Source organism: Temnothorax longispinosus, chromosome 6 (genome assembly GCF_030848805.1).
Source record: "Temnothorax longispinosus isolate EJ_2023e chromosome 6, Tlon_JGU_v1, whole genome shotgun sequence".
Lineage (NCBI taxonomy): Eukaryota > Metazoa > Arthropoda > Insecta > Hymenoptera > Formicidae > Temnothorax > Temnothorax longispinosus.
Genome location: NC_092363.1, coordinates 12,173,368 through 12,195,630, shown reverse-complemented (window position 1 = coordinate 12,195,630; position 22,263 = coordinate 12,173,368). Strand labels below are relative to the sequence as shown.

At 38.3% G+C, this 22,263-nt stretch overlaps 1 long non-coding RNA gene and 2 pseudogenes across 1 annotated transcript; 1 reads left to right on the top strand and 2 right to left on the bottom strand.

Moving 5' to 3' along the window:
* The first annotated feature begins 1,139 nt into the window (after nucleotides 1–1,139).
* LOC139814383 (putative nuclease HARBI1) lies at nucleotides 1,140–3,532 on the top strand (annotated as a pseudogene).
* On the bottom strand, nucleotides 2,948–4,957 carry LOC139814385 (uncharacterized). The gene is made up of 5 exons (XR_011732440.1): nucleotides 4,591–4,957; nucleotides 4,389–4,508; nucleotides 3,968–4,239; nucleotides 3,687–3,813; nucleotides 2,948–3,530 (listed from the first exon to the last, which is right to left on the bottom strand). It is a non-coding gene; the product is annotated as an uncharacterized lncRNA (long non-coding RNA).
* An 11,443-nt stretch (nucleotides 4,958–16,400) lies between these two features.
* Nucleotides 16,401–19,992, bottom strand: LOC139814821 (rho GTPase-activating protein conundrum-like; annotated as a pseudogene).
* Between the last annotated feature and the right edge of the window lie 2,271 nt (nucleotides 19,993–22,263).

Here is a 22,263-nt window from a genome sequence, read left to right as displayed (position 1 = left end):
TTGATATCTTTTCCGAACTTTCGTCTGTTTTATTTATCGTTGTATCAAATGTATCAATACCACAGTTGGTTTGATATGTTATGCCTTCTAACTTTTCTTTACTTTTTTTCAGACTTTCTCTCTTTTGCTTTAGTTCTAGCCGTCGTAATTTACTTGATTTTAATTTATCTTTTAAAAATCTTTTACATCTTTTGTTATCAGCTACAATAGCATATTTGGCTGAATGTGATCCTTCCGAAATGCCTAATCTTTTCTGCATATTTAATTTAATATACTTTGCTCTCCATCATTTTTTACACATACACTACTGGCTACTCTAAAGTCGCACGCAGCACTTTTACTGATGAGGCATTTGTTTTTAGCAGCTTTATGTGTAACAATATTATATTGAAGCTTTCGTTAGCTTGACTAGAAGCTGCTACCGAAAATTTGCCAGCATTCGCAGCGTACTTTCCGAAAAATTGCACTAATTCATCGTACAAATCGGTTCCGATAACTGAACTGTGTGCTTACTTTTAAGTGTACGCTACCCAGTGTACTAAAAGAGAGAGAGGGAGAGAGGGAGAAAGAGAGAGAGAGAGGAATAAATGGGTGCATGCAAATTACATACATAGAGAAAGGAATAATAATACGAGAGATATCTGTCCTTGTCTAACGAGGCATGTACGACATGTCAAAGCTCGTTCTTTGAAACGGCTTCATAGATCACAAAATCCTTTTACAGGAGTAAAGTTTAGGTACTAATGAAGAGTGGGATTGTAAAATAATTAGTAATAATTGAAAAAAAATGTAAAAATGCCTAACGAGATATCTGTACCACATATATCTGTCAAAGCTCGTTCTTTGAAACGGCTTCATAGATCGCAAAATCCTTTTACAGGAGTAAAGTTTAGGTACTAATGAAGGGTGGGATTGTAAAATAATTAGTAATAATTGAAAAAAATGTAAAAATGCTTAACGAGATATCTGTATCATATATCTGTCCCTGGTTCGATTGCTGTGTACAAACCAGACAATGTAGCCAACCGCCCAACCCCGAAACTGCCCACAGCTGCGTGCGCCATCGCGCCATCTCTCGCAAGATCCGTGAACTACTGCTGTGACATGGGGTGCGTTCCGAGTTGCGCATGAAACGCATAGACTGCATTACTGTTGCGCAGCGCTTCAAAATCGTTCCGTTTTGTCAATGCGCATGAAGCGCTTTAGTTATTCGGAACGGTTGCTTGCGCGCTCTGCGCGCTAATGTGAATTAAGAATATGGACGCCGTGCAAAACGTCAACAAAGCAATTCCAGTAATTGTAATTTCTTCGATAATACTTTTGAACAAAAACGATGAAAGTGATAATTCCGAATCAAGCGACAGTGAAAATGAAAATAAAGTTGAAGACATATCTCTAAGTGATATGCAGACGTTGTTTTCTATGCTAATAGCAAGTAAATCACGTGGAGAAAAAATTGTAGTTGAAAAAATTACGGATTACGTCGATCGCGTGATTCCTAATTACACGAATATTATATTTAAAGAACATTTTAGGTATTAAACATAAATGTCTTTAAGTTATAAAGTTGTAATATTTTCCATTTGGTTTTATTAAATTTATTTCACTTATATCATAACCTAATATTTCTAGGCTGTATCCGGCTACATTTGAAATGGTTTTATCACTGATTGGACCAGCACTAAATGCCACAGGTACCATATTTGGTAAAAAACTAATTTCAGCAGAGAAACAACTATATATTGCTCTTTAGTTTATGGCTACTCCCGATTCGTACAGGTATGTAAAACCCATCTGTGCTCTATACTGGTGTAATCACCACATATTTATAGCATTTTTCACTCAGTAGCACCTCCGAGATAATATCTAAAAGACAATCTTAATGATATCTTTACGATATCTTTTAGACATGTATGCTGTCTGGGACTGAGTGCCATATTGCATTCAACTGACACCATGTCTTGTAGCTAGTGCCGAATTTGTGTACCAAAATAAAAACACATTGCTGTTATGTAGTGCGCACCAATGCGGCCAGTGAAAAATGCTATTAAATTGTTTTGCGACAAGCTTCTCATTGCTTACTTTTCTGGATTGTTACAGATCCGTTTGTGTCAAATTTGGAGTTGGTAAAGCAACTGCTTTTAGGGCTGTGAGACGTGTTACCTACGCACTTCATTGCATCGCACCACGATTTATACAGTGGCCCAAAGAAGTTGTTGTTGCAGATATCATGGAACATTTCAAAAGGACTTGCGGCTTTCCAAATGACATTGATGCCATAGATGGAACACACATTAAAATCCGAGCTCCGCTAGTTGATTCAGCTTTTTATATAAACCGAAAAGGTTTTCCATCCTTAAATCTCCAAGTAGTATGTGATTCACGTGGCCTCTTTACGCACTGTTATGCAGGACAAGTAGGATCAATTCACGATGCTCGAGTTTTTAGAAACTCGCCAGTAGCACGTTTTCTAGAGATGCCTGACATATACTTCCCTAATGACTCCCATATTATCGGAGACGCTGCATATGCAATTCATCCGCACCTGTTGGTCCCATTTCGAGACAATGGTCATTTGTCGAACCGACCAAAAAATTTTAATTATTGTCTATCGTCAACAAGAATGGCAGTTGAACGTGCGATTGGACAATTAAAAATACGTTTTAGAATACTATTAGATTGTCTACCACTGACGGGTGTTAAAAAAATTCCAGAGTTTATCATAGCATGTTGCGTATTACATAATATTTGCATATTACAAAATGAGGAATTACAGGCACCTGTTCGCGACAATAACACTGACATGGGAAATGCTAAAAAAACAAGAATAATGTGCATTGCAAATGAGGCTCGTCAATTGATCGATAATAAATATTTGGATGTAATACAAAGGATTTTATATTGTTTTTTTATGAATAAACATTTTTGATTGATAAACCGACATTAGTTATGTTTAATTTTTGGTTTTATTTCTATTATATTATTCAGTCTTATGAATTTCAGTCGTACATTTTGTGTATTTTAAAATGTGAACAAAATAACTAGTATTTTAAATGTTTGTACTTTCACATTTTAAAAAATAAAAATAATTTTTTCTTAAAATTTTTTAAAAAAGCGTTTAAAAGATATCCCTTGATAGGCGAGACCTATTGCTCGTAAGCATAACGTAACATAAAATCATACTTTGTGAGAATTACAACCCACTTAAACCAATTTAAAACTCGTAATTAAAATAAAGTAATTAATATAAAATAAATCTTTTAAAGCTTCCAACTAGTAACGCTTAACTTTAAACATTTCTTTTAAGAAGAGTACAAACTACATTTTTTAAATAAATTGTCCTAATATGGAGACTAATGACTTCTGTACGCTTATTTGATCCTCATGCCTTTTGTCACGTTGTATTCTTCTTTCTTCGCGTATCTTTTCTTGTCTTTTCATTTCTTCTTTTTTTTCTTCTTTTTCTATCGCAATATTGGCCAAGAACTCTTCCATAACGTTTTCCATTCGTTTTCTCTTTTTCGGCGGACCTGTAATAAACAATACAAAAACGACTATTATACTATAATAAATAATAAGAACCGAATTAAATTAATATTAAGGCTGCGTTTGTCTTGACGCTTAAGCGCTGTAAGCCGCGATAAGAGCACTTTACACTACAAGTGTACACAAGTGAAAAGTCTTACTTTTCGATGTAGGAAATGAAATCATTGATAACGATGATCCTTCCTGATTTGGGTCCGATGGACCGTCACTTGTAGCAATTGCAAGAGGCCTAATGGACGCTTTGTCATCAAATAATGAATTCATAACCTAGTGCATGATGGGAATAATGTGTTAAATAATATACAAATATATCTTGTTGCACACCTGTGAATATCGCATACAATAAATAAAATGTGTGCGTGCGTGCGTGCGTGCGTGCGTGCGTGCGTGCGTGCGTGCGTGCGTGCGTGATAAAACATACCGAAAAAAATGCTCATGAATTTCTATTATTGCTGCTCTTCTTATTCAGATCAACAATATTTTTATACGTCCGCTTCAAGCCAGCCATTTTTGATGAACATTGCTGTGCTGTTATTTCGTAGGCTGGATTGGCTTTGTTCATCTCAGCAGCAATTTCAGTTCAAATTTTGTTGCTACGCTTGAAACCACTTGAGAACTCTTCCTCCTTTTCTCTATACAGTTCAATTAATAAAAGTACCGCTTTGTCCAGCCATACGAATGTTTTTGACTCATCTAAAAATTAAATTAAAAAGTAAACACAAAAGATCATCAAGAAATATTAGTATATATATTATTCTTAAACTTGCATAAACATACTTTTATACAAAATTAAAGACTTGATTATAGACACTGGTTACACAAAAATAAAGTGTGCATCTTACCGGCATTGTTTTTGTCAACAGCATTTTCACTTGTTGAATCTTCCAGTTCAGTTACAGGCTCGATATTATTGTTATTTACGCCTTGTGCCTTTGCAACAAGGTCCCGCAAAAATTCTGAGTCTATGAAAAACAACACAATGGTTAAACTAACGTATAACCTATACATTAAATAAATCCATGTAAAATAATACATTAACTTTACCATCCCTTGCTTTCTCCACATCTTCTGTACTTAATTATAACGTTATTACTTCGTTAGTTTCTTCTATTATAACCGGAAATTCTTGCAGTTGCTGTTCCATCGCGAAGGGACAGGTTAACGGACTTATTGGAAGAACGATTGTTCGTTCCGAATTACACATGAAGCGCATAGACCGCATAAACGCATCAGACGCATCAACTGCTTCAAGTCGAAATAGAAGTAGTCAATGCGCTGAGAGGAGTGCTAAGAATTCAGTACGGTCAGTACAATCTAGGGAATTCTCTGCGCTACCAAAGCGCTCCCAATGCGCGCATTGGCTAAATCGGAACGACTTTCTATGCAGTCTACGCGCTTCATGCGTAACTCGGAACGCACCCATGATTGCTGCTCAGCGTGAATATTTTTGTGAAAAATATACACGATCGTTTCAAAGCTCTCATTTTTATTCCAGGCTTTCAATCTCAATTTCAAAGGTACGTTATTGTTTATGCACGTCTTCTGAAGGGTGGGAAAGTTTCATTTCGTACATATTACATATATTACTTATACAACTGGTTTATATTAGAAAATAAGGTTATGAGGTGACAGCATTTTAAAATTTTTTTCAATTATTACTAATTATTTGACAATCCCACCCTTCATTAGTACCTCTACTTTACTCCTGTAAAAGGATTTTGCGATCTGTAAAGCCTTTTCAAAATGAGACCTTTGACTGTAATTGTCGGTAATTTGAACGGCTTTAGCATCCCCTTAAGGGGATCCTGCAGTGACTGGCGAACTTCCTCGATGTCGATAATGTCAACTTTTCTAATTTTGTTTTCCCTATATCTGTCTTTGTCTAACGAAATGACATCTGTCCTTTTTTCGATTGCTCGCCATCTTACGCAAGATCCGGCAACTACTGTTGCTGCTCTTCTTGTCATCCTGCATTCGTATTTGCATTACTAAAATAATTATTAGATGGATCTTTTTTTGTACGCATTGAATCTTACTTCTACTTACACGATATTATTCCTACATGTTTTCCCAAGGGTGGATGATAAACATTATGTACGTATAAACTGTAGAATTTTTATTTTAAGCAGATATTGTCGTCAGGTGACAGCTGTGTATGTGCCCCAATAAGTAATATTTTTAATTTTTTGGTGCTTTTGATATAAAATCACGTTTTTCACCCTAGATTTTTGTGCGGACTTTAATTCTAGATCAAAAACTTGCAATTCTGTAAAGCCAATTAAAAGATCCATTGATTAACGATAATGTCGGTAAATCATACGGCTGCAGGATCCTCTTAAGGGGATCCTAAAGACGTTTGTATTACCGACCGAATTCTATATCTGTCCTTGTATAGACAATGATGATAGGCAAGGATAGACATAGTTATAGGTTATAATTTCTTCGAAGCTCTCATTTTTATTCCAGGCTTTCAATCTCAATTTCAAAGGTACGTTATTGTTTGTGCACGTCTTCTGAAGGGTGGGAACATTTCATTTCGTACATATTACTTATACAACTGTTTATATTAGAAAATAAGGTAACAGCATTTTTAATTTTTTTCAATTATTACTAATTATTTTACATTCCCACCCTTCATTAGTACCTATACTTTACTCCTGTAAAAGGATTTTGCGATCTATAAAGCCGTTTCAAAATTAGACCTTTGACTGTAATTGTCGGTAATTGAGTCACTTTAGCATCCCCTTAAAACATCAACATTTCTTCTCCTTTTTTGGCTTTAATGTAATACGAAACGACTCGGAAGCGGGCCGATGTGGAGTTGCCATGCTGATTCGAAAAAATATTACCTTTTCTCTCATCAATCTTGATCACATCCTAAATTCAAATGCGACCATTGAAGCTATTGGAGCAAAAATTTTTGTGGATGGCGTCAGCACTGCGCTGTTCGGTATCTATAGGCACCCTGGAGGTCCGTGCCCTCAAAATTCCTGGCTTAAATTTTTCAATTTGGCTAATTCTTATTCGCATTCTCTCCTTATCGGATACCTACCTCAATGCACATCACCCTTTTTGGGGCGCTTCGTCGTCCAACTCTGCAGGAAAAGTTATCATGGATTTACTTGATCAATTCCCCTTCATTCTTCTTAATCCCCTAACGCCTACTTTCATCCCCCCCCTCCTGGTATTACCCCCTCTTTAATCGATTTGGCTATTGCCTCTGCTGGTTTCGCCACCTTAGTAGACGTCAACATCCTGGATAACACCTATAGCAGCGATCAAGATTGCCTGTCAAGATTGCTGTCAACTCTAAGATTAAGACCAAAAATATTTTCTCCCACAAGTGTAAATTCACCCGCGAACAACTCAAAGAATTTACTCACATGCTCGAAGTGCGAGCAAAGGGCATTTAAACCAGTGTGTTAAAGATCGCAGATAATGAGTCTCTGGAGCAATATAAAATTTTCATCTCGCAGTTACAAGAATGTATTGATATTTTCTCTCCACAGAATAATAATTCACATTCAGACAGATACAGCAATCTCAATAGTCCAAGCAACAAACCCCCTCCCTCCCCGTGGTGGAACGAAGACTGCACAGCGTCAGTCAAAGCAAAAAAATCCGCATATAAAACATATCGTAAAAACCCTACGGTCGCCAACTATCATCTGTATCGGAAGCAAATGACCGAAACCAGAAGAATCCTAAGAATCGCCAAAAGAGAGGGATGGAAACAATATTGCAATTCTCTTGATTTTAAGCTCCCACTCCTTCCATTTGGAAAATGATTAAGAGGTTTCACAATAGGAAGTTGGCTCCCAAAGCAGATGCCTATTCCGTCAATCAGGAAGAAATCGACGTCACCACGGCCAATATTTGCCCACCAGCTTGTTCGGAAGAGCGAACAAACCTGGCAAAAAGCGACCGACCAGATATGGACAATCCATTGTCCATTGAACTGGCTCGACAGCCCCTTCACGTATAGCGAATTTCATCATGCCCTAAATTTTTCCAAAAGCGGCTCTAGCTTCGGTATCGACCGAATCGATTATAAAATATTAAAATCCCTTCCTCTCTCGCTTAGAAAATTACTTCTTCGAATCCTTAACAATATTTTTGCCGAAGGCAACTTTCCGGATCACTGGTCTCACTCTCTGGTCTACCTAATCCCCAAACCTCATGGCAGAGGAGTACGCCCAATACCTCTTACTTCCTGCACTCTAAAACTCCTAGAGAAAATGATTCTCAACCGCATACACTGGTGTGTGGAGTCGGGCAATGCGACCTTGATTCCGGACCTCTATGAAGTTGGCCGGACAACTTCAACGTATCGAACTTTCATTAATTGGAATCGATTGGTGGTCGTTTGGTGGTCTTTGGTAGTCTAGTCCGATCGTTTGGTGGTTAGTCGTTTTCCTGTAAAATAAAAATAAAATTTCCGGTGTGAAGTTAGCCGGACAATTTTTATTTTTTAACCAATTTAACTTTTTTATAGCTCATTCGACGCGGAATCGTTTGGTGGTCACGAATATCACCGGTAAAACGTTTGGTGGTCAACCGTTTTCCCAGAAAATAGAAAAAACCGTATGCTCACGCCATATTGGTCGTATGATTCTGTGCTATTAGTCAGAAAAATTGTATTTGGCACCCAAATTGACTTTGATAGGGCTCAATCGACGCGGAATCGTTTGGTGGTCACGAATATTGTCATTAAAACGTTTGGTGGTCAACCGTTTTCCTAATAAATAGAAAAAAACCGTACTCTCACGCCATTGGTCGCATGACTCCGTGACGTTAGCTCGGTAATTTGATGAATAAACATTATTTATCAATCAAATTGACTTCCATACGGCTCAATCGACGCGGAATCGTTTGGTGGTCACGAATATAATCAGTAAAACGTTTGGTAGTCAACCGTTTTCCCAGAAAAAAGGAAAAACCGTATGCTCACGCCATTGGTCGTATGATTCTGTGCTATTAGTCAGAAAAATTGTATTTGGCACCCAAATTGACTTTGATAGGGCTCAATCGACGCGGAATCGTTTGGTGGTCACGAATATTGTCATTGAAACGTTTGGTGGTCAACCGTTTTCCTAATAAATAGAAAAAAACCGTACTCTCACGCCATTGGTCGCATGACTCCGTGACGTTAGCTCGGTAATTTGATGAATAAACATTATTTATCAATCAAATTGATTTCCATACGGCTCAATCGACGCGGAATCGTTTGGTGGTCACGAATATAATCAGTAAAACGTTTGGTGGTCAACCGTTTTCCCAGAAAAAAGGAAAAACCGTATGCTCACGCCATTGGTCGTATGACTCTGTGCTATTAGTCAGAAAAATTGTATTTGTCACCCAAATTGACTGATAGGGCTCAATCGACGCGGAATCGTTTGGTGATTACGAATATTGTCATTAAAACGTTTGGTGGTTAATCGTTTTCCTAAGAAATAGATAAAACCGTACTCTCACGCCATTGGTCGTATGACTTCGTGACGTTAGCTCGGTAATTTGATGGATAAACATTATTTATCAATCAAATTGACTTTCATACGGCTCAATCGACGCGGAATCGTGAGTCATACGACCAATGGCGTGAGCATACGGTTTTTCCTTTTTTCTGGGAAAACGGTTGACCACCAAACGTTTTACTGATTATATTCGCGACCACCAAACGATTCCGAGTCGATTAAGCCGTATGAAAGTCAATTTGATTGATAAATAATAATGTTTATCCATCAAATTACCGAGCTAACGTCACGAAGTCATATGACCAATGGCGTGAGAGTACGGTTTTATCTATTTCTTAGGAAAACGATTGACCACCAAACGTTTTAATGACGATATTCGTGACCACCAAACGATTCCGCGTCGATTGAGCCGTATGAAAGTTAATTTGATTGATAAATAATGTTTATTCATCAAATTACCGAGCTAACGTCACGGAGTCATGCGACCAATGGCGTGAGAGTACGGTTTTTTTTATTTCTTAGGAAAACGATTGACCACCAAACGTTTTAACGACAATATTCGTGACCACCAAACGATTCCGCGTCGATTGAGCCCTATCAAAGTCAATTTGGGTGACAAATACAATTTTTCTGACTAATAGCACAGGGTCATACGACCAATGGCGTGAGCATACGGTTTTTCCTTTTTTCTGGGAAAACGGTTGACCACCAAACGTTTTACTGATTATATTCGTGACCACCAAACGATTCCGCGTCGATTGAGCCGTATGGAAGTCAATTTGATTGATAAATAATGTTTATTCATCAAATTACCGAGCTAACGTCACGGAGTCATGCGACCAATGGCGTGAAAGTACGGTTTTTTCTATTTCTTAGGAAAACGGTTGACCACCAAACGTTTTAATGACAATATTCGTGACCACCAAACGATTCCGCGTCGATTGAGCCCTATCAAGTCAATTGGGTGCCAAATACAATTTTTCTGACTAATAGCACAGAGTCATACGACCAATGGCGTGAGCATACGGTTTTTCCTTTTTCTGGGAAACGGTTGATACCAAACGTTTTACTGATTATATTCGTGACCACCAAACGATTCCGCGTCGATTGAGCCGTATGAAAGTCAATTTGATTGATAAATAATGTTTATCCATCAAATTACCGAGCTAACGTCACGGAGTCATGCGACCAATGGCGTGAGAGTACGGTTTTTTCTATTTCTTAGGAAAACGGTTGACCACCAAACGTTTTAATGACAATATTCGTGACCACCAAACGATTCCGCGTCGATTGAGCCCTATCAAAGTCAATTTGGGTGACAAATACAATTTTTCTGACTAATAGCACAGAGTCATACGACCAATGGCGTGAGCATACGGTTTTTCCTTTTTTCTGGGAAAACGGTTGACCACCAAACGTTTTACTGATTATATTCGTGACCACCAAACGATTCCGCGTCGATTGAGCCGTATGAAAGTCAATTTGATTGATAAATAATGTTTATCCATCAAATTACCGAGCTAACGTCACGGAGTCATGCGACCAATGGCGTGAGAGTACGGTTTTTTCTATTTCTTAGGAAAACCATTGACCACCAAACGTTTTAATGACGATATTCGTGACCACCAAACGATTCTGCGTCGATTGAGCCCTATCAAAGTCAATTTGGGTGATAAATACAATTGTTCCGAATACGGCATTATGCGCATACGGTTTTTTCTATTTTCTGGGAAAACGGTTGACCACCAAACGTTTTACCGGTGATATTCGTGACCACCAAACGATTCCGCGTCGAATGAGCTATAAAAAAGTTAAATTGGTTGAAAAATAAAAATTGTCCGGCTAACTTCACACCGGAAATTTTATTTTTATTTTACAGGAAAACGACTAACCACCAAACGATCGGACTAGACTACCAAAGACCACCAAACGACCACCAATCGATTCCAATTAATGAAAGTTCGATACGTTTAAGTTGTCCGGCCAACTTCATAGAGGTTGATTCCGGAACATCAATTCGGGTTCCGTAAATTCCGTTCCTGCTCTGATAATCTCACCATACTCGCATCTGAGATTCATAACAATAACCTCCTTGGTAAAGCAACACCAGCGCTTTCCATAGACATTAAAACAGCCTTTGATAACGTCATCCCTAGCATACCTATAGATGATCTTTTGCAAGCCGGATTTCCTGGCAAAACATGTCAGTTTGTGCAGAATCTCATAGCGGAAAGAATCGTACAGTTTGTGATAGAAGGCAAAATATCACTCCCCACATTTCGCGAAAAAGAACGCCCCAAGGGTCAGTTCTCAGTCCTTTTCTATTTAACTTCTACCTTAAAGATATAGCAGCCCAGCTAAAGGCCTTCACACATAAAATGTCGTAAGGACGTAAAACGTAGGCGTAAGAAAATCGATCAATCCCAATCAAGTATTTCCCCCTACTGTGGTTACGGACAGCACAATACTTGATTGGGATTGGTCGATTTTCTTACGCTTACGTTTTACGTTCTTACGCGATTTTATGTGTGAAGGCCTTAAGCTAGCACGTAAAAATCCTTCAGTTTACGGATGACATCGTCATTTTCGCCTCAGCTAAAAAGATCAAAAAAATCATCAAATGGTTAGAGTCCTCTATAAATAACATCAACAAATACCTGCGCAGTCGCGGATTAGAAATTTCGCTATCAAAAACTCAGCTCATGATATTTTCCTCTAAAAAGATTCCCAATACTGAGCAGCACGAGGGCGGCGGTGTAGTGATCTAGTGGTAGAGCGCCAGGCTCGTAATCTGAAGAACCAGGTTCGAGTCCACTAGAGCCATGAATCATGGAAAAGTTTTTTTCCGAAAAAACCGCGCTCTTCCGTGCAAGATGCGGAGAAAACTGGGCTCCGTCTTTCGGAAGAGACGTTAAACCGTTGGTCCAAAGGAGGAAACAGTAAGGAAGTGGATAAATTGGAGGTTAGGGTTGGGTACGTCCCTTCAAAACGCCCTTTAAGGCCCCTTGGGGTATATAAAGTAAAATTCTTTTTACTGAGCAGCACAAAATTCAAATTGAGGACGCCTCCATATTTCCCTCGGATTCCGTTCGCTTCTTGGGAGTCACTCTAGACCCCAAGCTTTCAGGTGAATTACATATGAATTCAGTTATCAATCATCAGGCTAGGAAAACCGCGGACGTCATCTCAACTCTCAGAGGGGTGTGGTGGGGATCTCCCCAACTCCTCCTTAACATTTATCGTGCGGTGCTACGAGGATCTATAGAATACGCCACCCATATTTTTGCTCTCAAAGACATCCCCAGATTCTATCGTCTTGAAATTATCCAAAACAAAGCCATTAGAGCGTGTCTAGGGTACCGCATATCAACGCCCATTAACACTATGTTCGCGGAAGCTAAAGAAGCACCTCTCAAGCTCCGCCTTCAGTTCCTTGCATCCAAATACCTAATTAAAACTCTATCCATTACTAATCACCCGGTAACAGAGGCGCTATACCAGCTTGCACTCACTACTCGAGACAACCCAGCTAACTACGAATGCTGTCATAAAAGATTTCCTCTATTTAACTTGTTTACACGCACTCGGGCCCTTTAACCTTCTTTCCATTCCGCAGTTGCCCCCTCTCCCTATCAACACTCCTTCTAAACTATTTTATTTGCTCCCTCCTTATACCGCTCAGCCTCAAACCTCCTTGAGGTCATAGAAAGGGTTCCAGTACGGGGATTCTCTAACTCCTTAACGACAGTTTCGGTATCGTTGCGCAGCTTTTTTACCATATATAATACCTGCGCAACGATACCGAAACTGTCGTTAAGGAGTTAGTGAATCCCCATACAGATCTTCAGTCCAGAACCTTTTCACGGATGCATTTAAAACTGTTATGGACAACTCTGTTGTTGTTTATACAGACGGCTCTGAAGTTGATATGGTAAGCTGGGTGGGAGCTTCGTGCTACTCCCCTCAACTCCAGAAATGCTTAATGTTTAAGCTCCCCTCGCGTGCGTCAGTATTCACAGCGGAAGCGTGGGCAATATATAACGCGGTACTGCTCTCGTTAAATTTAAATCAATCCAAATACACTATAGTTTCAGACCCAGAAAGTGTACTCGAAGCCCTCTCTAACCCGGTAGCATGCCGTTCAAATTACTTAATTTCCTAATCAAATCTAAAATCATGGCATCCCAAGAACGTGGTAATTCCATCCAATTCATCTGGATTCTCTCACACAAGGGTATCACCGGCAATGAAATAGCCGATAAGCTAGCCAGAAAAGCTATTCGTTTCGGTAAAGAACTACCTACGTTTAAGCTTCCCCATTCGGACTTATTCATTGAACAAAGGGAAAAATTAACTGTAGAATTTTACAATTATTTTTATAAAAGAGCACAGCATAAAGGCAATCACTTCTTTCGCACAATATACGTTAATTCACCGAAACCGTGGTATTATAAACTAAATTTAAAACGTGACGCAATTGTCCCGGTCTCCCGACTGAGAGCAAATCACTACAACCTGAATCACAGTCTTTTCAGAAAAAATATAGTCGAAGCGCTCGTGCGCTTGTGGTGATCCAGCGCAAGATATAAATCATATCATTTTTCATTGTCCTCTGACGTCTGGACGAGCCACGGGTCTCCGGCGAGTGGTGGAAACCCTCGTGGGCCCACACTGTAACGATTTTCTCATTGCATTGAAAAAACCTACAGCTAGAATTTGCAGTCTGATCATGGCATTTTGCAAGTCAACAGACATACATTTGTAAGCACGCGCGCTCCCGCGCGCGCAACAATGGCCTCCGGATTCCCACATTTTCCTTAGTTAAGGCCTTTACACACGAATCGACGGAAGACGTAAGACGTAAATCGTAAGGAAATCCACCAATCAGAGTCGACTATTCCCTCTTCTTCCCTCTTGAAGAGGGGAATAGTCGACTCTGATTGGTGGATTTCCTTACGATTTACGTCTTACGTCTTCCGTCGATTCGTGTGTGAAGGCCTTTAAGCCCCGGACACACGAATCGACGGAAGACGTAAGACGTAAATCGTAAGGAAATCCACTAATCAGAGTCGACTATTCCCCTCTTCTTCCCTCTTAAAGAGGGGAATAGTCGACTCTGATTGGTGGATTTCCTTACGATTTACGTCTTACGTCTTCCGTCGATTTGTGTATGAAGGCCTTTACTCCCTGAATAGTCCCCCCCACCATATACGTCCGACTCAAGTGACAGAGTCAACATCAAATACGATAGTACACCGCTCTCAGTTATCTGAACAAACAGGGGCAAATGCTGGCCATATTGACCTCGTATTAGAGGCAGGAGCCAATATAAATTCAAGAAGAAGAAGAAGACCTAATCACGATTATCAATTATCACCCAGCGTTTACACAGAATACACCGAGTGCGTAATTTGCTATCAAATTGCGCACTCGGTGTATTCTGTGTTTGCTGGGCACAATTGCCAATAGTGGCATATAGATCACTCTTTAGATCGTTTCATAATGTACTAACAAAATCTAATAAAATGAGTTTTCTTCCAATTAATTTTCTATGTTTTTTTTTTTTTATACAAACCGATATATATCATTTATAATTGATTTTATCAAACTGCCATGTAAATTAATCGAGAGATATCTGTTTGGAATAAAGAATTAAAATTATAACTATCCCTATCTGAATTTCTATGTATAGACTGCAATTAATGATATTATAATAATTATAAAATTTAATGCTATAATATTTGAAATGCCACTTATTGTATTATATTATTATACAAAATTACGTGATACATGAATTACTGTCACATATCTCATTTGCTATACTGCTTAATTGTTATCAATCAATCATAAATAAATATTATAACAAAGATCTTTATAGATACAACGCAAGAATATAAATATTCTTTCGTGTATAAATTAATATTTCACTCATTGTAATATACAAATCAATATTTGTTACGACCATAGAATCTCAACTAAAATAAATTTCTCACAATCAGTTTGTGTGTGGTTACATGTGTATAAAACATTATGCTTAACTTTTAATCTAGTAAAAAAGAATCTATCTGTACATGCTAAATTATTATATCTCGACGGGCTATCCATATAACATGTACAAATCGATAAACAATCGATAATGTAATAATATAATTAATTATAATCATGACGATGAGGTGAAAATGTGTGTTTGTGTGTGTGGGTGTTTTATATTATATATATCTATATAATAGATATATATATATATATATATATATATATATATATATATATATATATATATATATATACCCAGATGGCAAAGCGTGTCTGAGCAAAATTACGCAAATCTGTGATTGTTTATGATGCTGGCAACTTGCCGTACATGTGCTTCAATTGATTTCGAGTAATTCAATATTTGAAGCAACACGCAGGCAACATTGGATATATGTATTGCCAGCAATTTGTCGGCAAGAGAGCAGCATCAAATTTACTTCGCGTTGCTAAACAATACGACAGTATTGTGTGATCCTATGAGTTATTACAGCACCATAACAGCAACAGCTCGAATTTGAATCAGACGATTTTAGACCGCAAGCATAAGTTGCCAACAAGTTGCTATACAAAATTGTTATATCGTGAAAGCATCAACTTGCCGACAATGAGTTCTCAGTTGCCACAATTCTGACATCAACACATATTATGTTGTCGGCAACATGCCAGCAACCAATGCAGACACGTTGCTATCTGGGCAGATAGCCAAGCGTGTCCCAGAAAAAAACTCCACGCAAACCTGTGATTGTTGATAATGCTGGCAACTTGCCGTATATTTGCTTCAATTGATTTCGAATAATTTAATATTTGAAGCAACACGCAGGCAAACATTAGATATATGTATTGCCAGCAATTTATCGGCAAGAGAGCAGCATCAAATTTCGCTTCGCGTTGCTAGCAATATGACAGCATTGTGTGATCCTATTAACTATTACAGCAACATGACAGCAACAGCTCGATCTTTGAATCAGACGATTTTAGACCGCAACATAAATTACCAACAAGTTGCTGGCAAGTTACTATACAAAATTGTTATATCGTGAAGGCATCAACTTGCCGATAAATGCGGACTCAGTTGCCCACAATTCTGATAGCAACACATACTATGTTGTCGGCAACATGCCAGCAACAATGCAGACACATTGTATATCTCATTATTAACTAATGCGAATTAAAAATCGTTTAAGTAACATTAATTACATATCTTAAAATTTATATTAAAAAATATCCACTACATATTTCATGATATGCAGGGCCACTATCATTATTCAAAATATTACATGTGCAAAGAGAATCTCCTAGAGAACTCTTACAATATTTGATCTGTTAATATGTTGCAAACGTATTAATATGAAAGTAACAGAAATATGTATACGTGATTATGATAACAAGTTATAATAATCAGTAATATTTTTTCTTGTATTTGCGATATCTTTCCACCTCGGATTGTCTTCGTAATTGATTTACAAGCTCCGTCGAGACGTACCATAACTTGTCAACGTTATTTAGCAGGGCCTCCGTTATTTGGACAACATATGGCGGCCATGTTGACCTGGGCGGTCAGGTCGGCATGGTCTCGAGGATGAACGTACCGGGGTGGGAAGAGCGACGGTGCCACTATCATTGCCACATGTGTATCGACATTTTGTTCGACGCCTGATTTTCGATAACCAGCTTCAGGAAATTCAGTAATGCCTCTAAGGTACACCGATGTTCGACAGGCAATAAATAAGCACTAGCAGATTAAGAGAATACACCAAGTCGTTGGGATTCTTGACACCTACGTACGAAATTGTTTTTTTTTTTATCTTCATATTATATACATGAGATATTGTGTAGTACGTATAATCTACAACCGTGACTTTGATAGAAAGCATCGATCAACTCAACAGTAAGAAGAGGTTGTGGCAAATCTCGTAACAATTTTTTCAAAACGGCCGACAAATCGTGACACGGAGTACTTTTCAAACAGCTTATCCATCTCTTTTGGTTTACAATAAAAATCTGTTTCTAGTTCCGTACAAATTATTCCACCTAAATAATTATCATTTTAATAAATAATTATATATAAATAACAAAATTTTATTTAATTTTACTTGTATGTACTTACTTTCTGCTTGTTGTAGGCCAGTCAAATTAGACCAAAAAAGGCTTCTGGTATGAAAGTGATCCAAACTTTTTTATTCCTTTTTAGACGTGTTGGGGATGTTTAGAAAAGCTTATTTTTGAGTTGTCGTATCATGAGACCCAGAGCTTTTGAGGGCGGGGAGGAGAACTATTTTTTGACGAATCGGAACGAGTCACCGCTCATTTTCTTTGTTTTTTCAAGCCCTACACACTTTCTCAGGAGCGAAAAAGTGCTATCTATTAATCGAAACGAGATAAATGCAAAAAACCGCGAAAATTTATTTTTCGGGGGAACCAAATTTTGGTTTTTTTGCAATAACTCGGCGAATTCGATAAAGAATGAATGACTAACCCTCATTTTGTAGCTGAAGGGTTAGTCATTCATTTTTTATCAACATTCGCCGAGTTATTGCGAAAAAACGAACGTTTGGTTCCCCCGAAAATAAAATTTTCGCGGTTTTTTGCATTTATCTCGTTTCGATTAATAGATAGCACTTTTTCGCTCCTGAGAAAGTTGTAGGGCTTGAAAAAACACGAAGAAAATGAGCGGTGACTCGTTCCGATTCGTCAAAAATTAGTTCCCTCCCCCCCCCCTCAAAAGCTCTGGGTCTCATGATACGACAACTCAAAATAAGCTTTTTTCTAAACACCCCCAACACGCCTAAAAAGGAATAAAAAGTTCGCATCACTTTCATACTAGAATGTCTTAATTTGACTGGCCTATTGGGTGTAAGGGCACAATAAGATAAGAGACCGAAATATTTGAGGGGAAAAAAGATATAAGGTACCAAAGATTGATTGCGAGATGATGCCGAAATGAGGAGGGAAATAGGTATTGACTGACGGAGAAAGGAAAGAAGTGCAAAAATATGAGGCAGAAAGGTTACTATAATGACACATGTAAAGGTCGAGGCTAGGATCGAGTAAAAGATGTGCTAATGAGAAGGAAAGAGAAAGATAGTGGGATGGATGACAGAGATACGAACAATTAGAAAGAATGTAAGGCGAAAGAAAAGAATGAAAGAATGTGTAAGTTAGGAAACTTTGTAAACCAAGTCCTTTAGGCCAAATAGCCTCATCCAATAAAGGTTATTTTGTTATTGATCTATCTACTTACTTTTTTGCTTATGGCCCCCAACACGAAGACTACCTTCTTCTTTTACTCCCGTTTTGTCAGTTTCATTAAGGATCTTTTGAAATACTAATGGTATGTTATTTTCTTCACTTGTTAATTGACTGTCCCTGAGCAGTCAATGTCGATAAAGAAACGCCAAACAAATTTCCAGCTGCAAATATGCAGACGTATGACGATCATAAAAGAATCATGCACAAGAAAGGCAAGTATAATTATTATTTATATACTTTTCCTCCGTCGTTTATTGGTTTTCGTCTCGGTAAGGCGGTATATTATATTTATCGAAAATCGCCGTTAACACTCGAAGCACTACAAAAGGGTCTGCAATCTCGTAAAATCTCGTTTCGAGTAATAATTCTACATCTTATCCGAGCATAATCGCATCGGTCTTAAGATTGTCGGAAGACCACATTTGAGATTTGGCTTCGTTGGTTTTTGCACATCTCCTCGAAACTAAGATGAACCGTGTTATGATGTACGAGACTTAATGGACGAGCTATTAAATTTCCATCCGCCGTCTGGTCAAGCCATATCACTGCTGTGACTTCGTGTTACTAGCTGCGTGATTTCCTGGGCTTCGTCTGGAATGTGAGATGTGACGATTAGAAGAAACATTTCGGAATAATTTGAAATAATTAATCAATTATCCTAGAAATACCGAAGAGTCGATTCCTTTGGCACGACTAATTTTCTAACTGACTCGGTATCTAAATTCGTTACAAATCGTTAAGATCGCCATTAGTTATGCCTCTGAATTGGTCTGGCAATGTGTATTGTTCCCAATCTATGGTAGCTAGTCAACTGAATTCCTTCTGTAATAATATGTAATATTTTAAGTTTCAAAATAAAGCTACCGATTGCCTTAAAATTATTAAATAGAAATGCAAAGGCGATAATACCAGAATCATTTGCGACATCCCCCTCTCGACCAATTGCCGGTCCTCCTGAAAATTTCTTGCACAGGTACAGAAGTCGAGGCAGGCACTGGCATAGAATGTGAGAGCTTTGGGGGGACACTTGGTGTTCGACGAACCGTCGCTTTTCCTTCATGTGACTTTCGATGGAATATAGAAACAAAACTCGGAACACCAGCGGCTTTAAACAATTAGAAACAAATTATATTACAAAAACAAGAGGTATCACATAAGAAATTAAATCCACCATAAGGCAATTTTTGGCGATCGTTTGGTATGGTTTGGTACATATACCAAAGTTGCTATTGGGGCTGGTGCAGTTTTGGTACACTTTGGTTACTTATACCAGAGTCACGCCAAAAATCGCCTATAATGAACTTACTTTTGGTGTGGCATCTTCGATCACAGTGACTGTCGGGGTGAAGGAGGTGATGCATTTTCTGGCGTAGCGCCTTGAATTGAATCTAAAGATATCAGGATTATCGCTACGTGATCGTGTACCTGTGCTGGAGACCTGTATTTATATTTATGAAAATTATTTTATTTAATAGTATGTATACATACACATGCATCCCTCAAATGTATAAAAGGAAATATAAATAATAAAATAGAAGTCGTTTTTGTTCGTCTCAACTGGCCAAATACTTAATATATTTAAACTCACAACGTTTCGACCGTAATTTCGGTCCTTCTCAAGTGAGAAAATTAATCAAGCCATACATTCCTCAAAAACCGCGTACAAAATATCCATTACGTCGCTGACCATCGTGCCCTAACTACATCATGCATACGTAAAGCTAAAAGTGAATAAACTCACGATATTCAATAGATAAAATAATTGCTTAGAAGTCATAGATATCAAAAGTTAGAATAAAAAATAGAATTAAATTAAAGTAGAAAATGTACAAGTAAACTAAAATCTTACATATTCTGTGCGACCAAGACCAAAAACTAATAACATTATATCAGCGTGGAACAAAGAACGTCGCAAAGCCATAGCTGTGAACACATCCGTACACGGTGACCTTTCGAAGTCATACGTGACCGATACAAGAAGGCCTATAGCTCTCATATAAAAAAAAAAAAAAACCTTGTTCACCCCCCCCCCCGCCCCCGCAGTCTCCGTCCCCCCCCCCACCCGACCCAAGGGACATAACGCCCCGGGGACTGCTCCAACTAGCGCCCCTGCGCTCCATTCCCGAGTCCTCCTCAACCCCCCCTGGGCTCCGGCCCCGCCGACCAATCCCCTTATCTGTTGAAGATTAACTATCTTTCTCAGCTGAACTGTCCCCCTAGAAAGAGACGAGAGTGATTTAATCGGAGGATCACGTTAATCGGAGACTGTGATTACCGGCCCTATGCGAATAACTAGATGTGTTCACAGTGGAACGAGCAGAACAAAAGTGCAAATAAGTGACGCCAATCACCCTGTTGTAATTCGCGGGCAGACTTTCTCGTGTCTTTTTGAAGATTGATTGCGCACACTCGCATTTTTTAATAAAAAAACATTCTCTGAGATTTCACGTTTCTTAAAGTGTCTCTCTTTATATAAAATTTTTGGTTGTTGCCAATTGAAAATCGTGGTTATGCGTGAGACGGTGCTTACTATGACAGTACCACAGAATGATTGTCACTGTTCTTCCTAATATCACAAAAATGTTCCTTAACCCAAACCAACCAACCTGCCCGCCTGTCTCTAGGTGCCTTTTTGTGTTTGACCATATATCAGCGTTGCAATTAGCACAATCAAATCATATATCAACTCCGTTTGCTTAAGATTCGGTAGCGTATCTTCCCCCTTTGATAATACAATCCAACTTTTTCGGAATGGTGAGGAGAACCCCTGAATTCTGCATCGCGCATTGTACGGCCAACACCGTCACTAAGACCCTAATATACGGTATAGTGATAAACTTTCGAGGATCCTGGGCTACATTGTTACTGCTAGAACTATTATTATTATTATGACGTGTCTGTAGCTCGTTAAGTCTGATGTTAATGTACTTGTAATTAATTTTATTGGATAACAATTATTAGAAAGGATCTTTTTATTTCGATTAAATTAGACTTATGAAAACGTACGTCAGATAAAGAATAGCTCGGTCAACAAGATTACGTATATATTAATTTTGTATTTAAGAGGGTGATTCGAAAAATAGTTTATGTATCGCCCCGAAAAGGTCGGTTTTCGATACCAATTCGTAAGCAACACAGTCCCCTCTCGAATCACTATTGTGTCAAGAAAAACTTAGAGAACTATTCTTTTCTATTTCAAATGTAAATTTTCGGAATCTGGAGTGATAACTATTAAAAACTCTAAGTAACTCGTCAATACCAGATCTAGGAACAATCGCAAAAAATGTCGTCAACATATCTTTTAAAAAAAGGAAACATGAAAACTGAGCAATTGCAAACAATGCGTCTCAAGGTCCTCCATGACCATATCCGCCAAAATCGGAGAGAGAGGGGAACCCATCGGACTTCCGAAGATTTGCTCATAAATTTGACCATCAAAAGAAAAACTAGTGGAACTCAGAATCAAGTCCACAGCTGACAAGAATTGAGGACGGCTGAGCTTCGTCTCTTTAGAGATGTGATTCCACCTCCGTTCAATCGCTCTCAAAACAAGGTCTTTAGGGATGTTAGTGAAAAGAGACGCGACATCCAAAGAGATCAAAACATCATCCTCCCCAATCCCTACGTCACCAATCAATTCAACAAAGGACCAACCGTCTTTAATATATGACTTTGGTTTAGGGACAGATTTTTCTAAGATGTTGTGTAAAAAATAAGCCATGTTATATAGTGGACTCCCTAAAGTAGAAACAATAATTCGTAATGGTGAGCCATCCTTGTGAATCTTCGGAAGTCCGTAACAACGTGGGAGGTTCCCATTGGTACAATTTAAATGCCTAAATAATTGTTCACTGATAATGTCCTTGCTAAACCAAGACTTTGCCAAATTATTAATTTTAGATGTTATCCGTCTAGTGGGATCATTCTTAAGTTTTTTGTAAGTCAAATTATCATTAAGCAA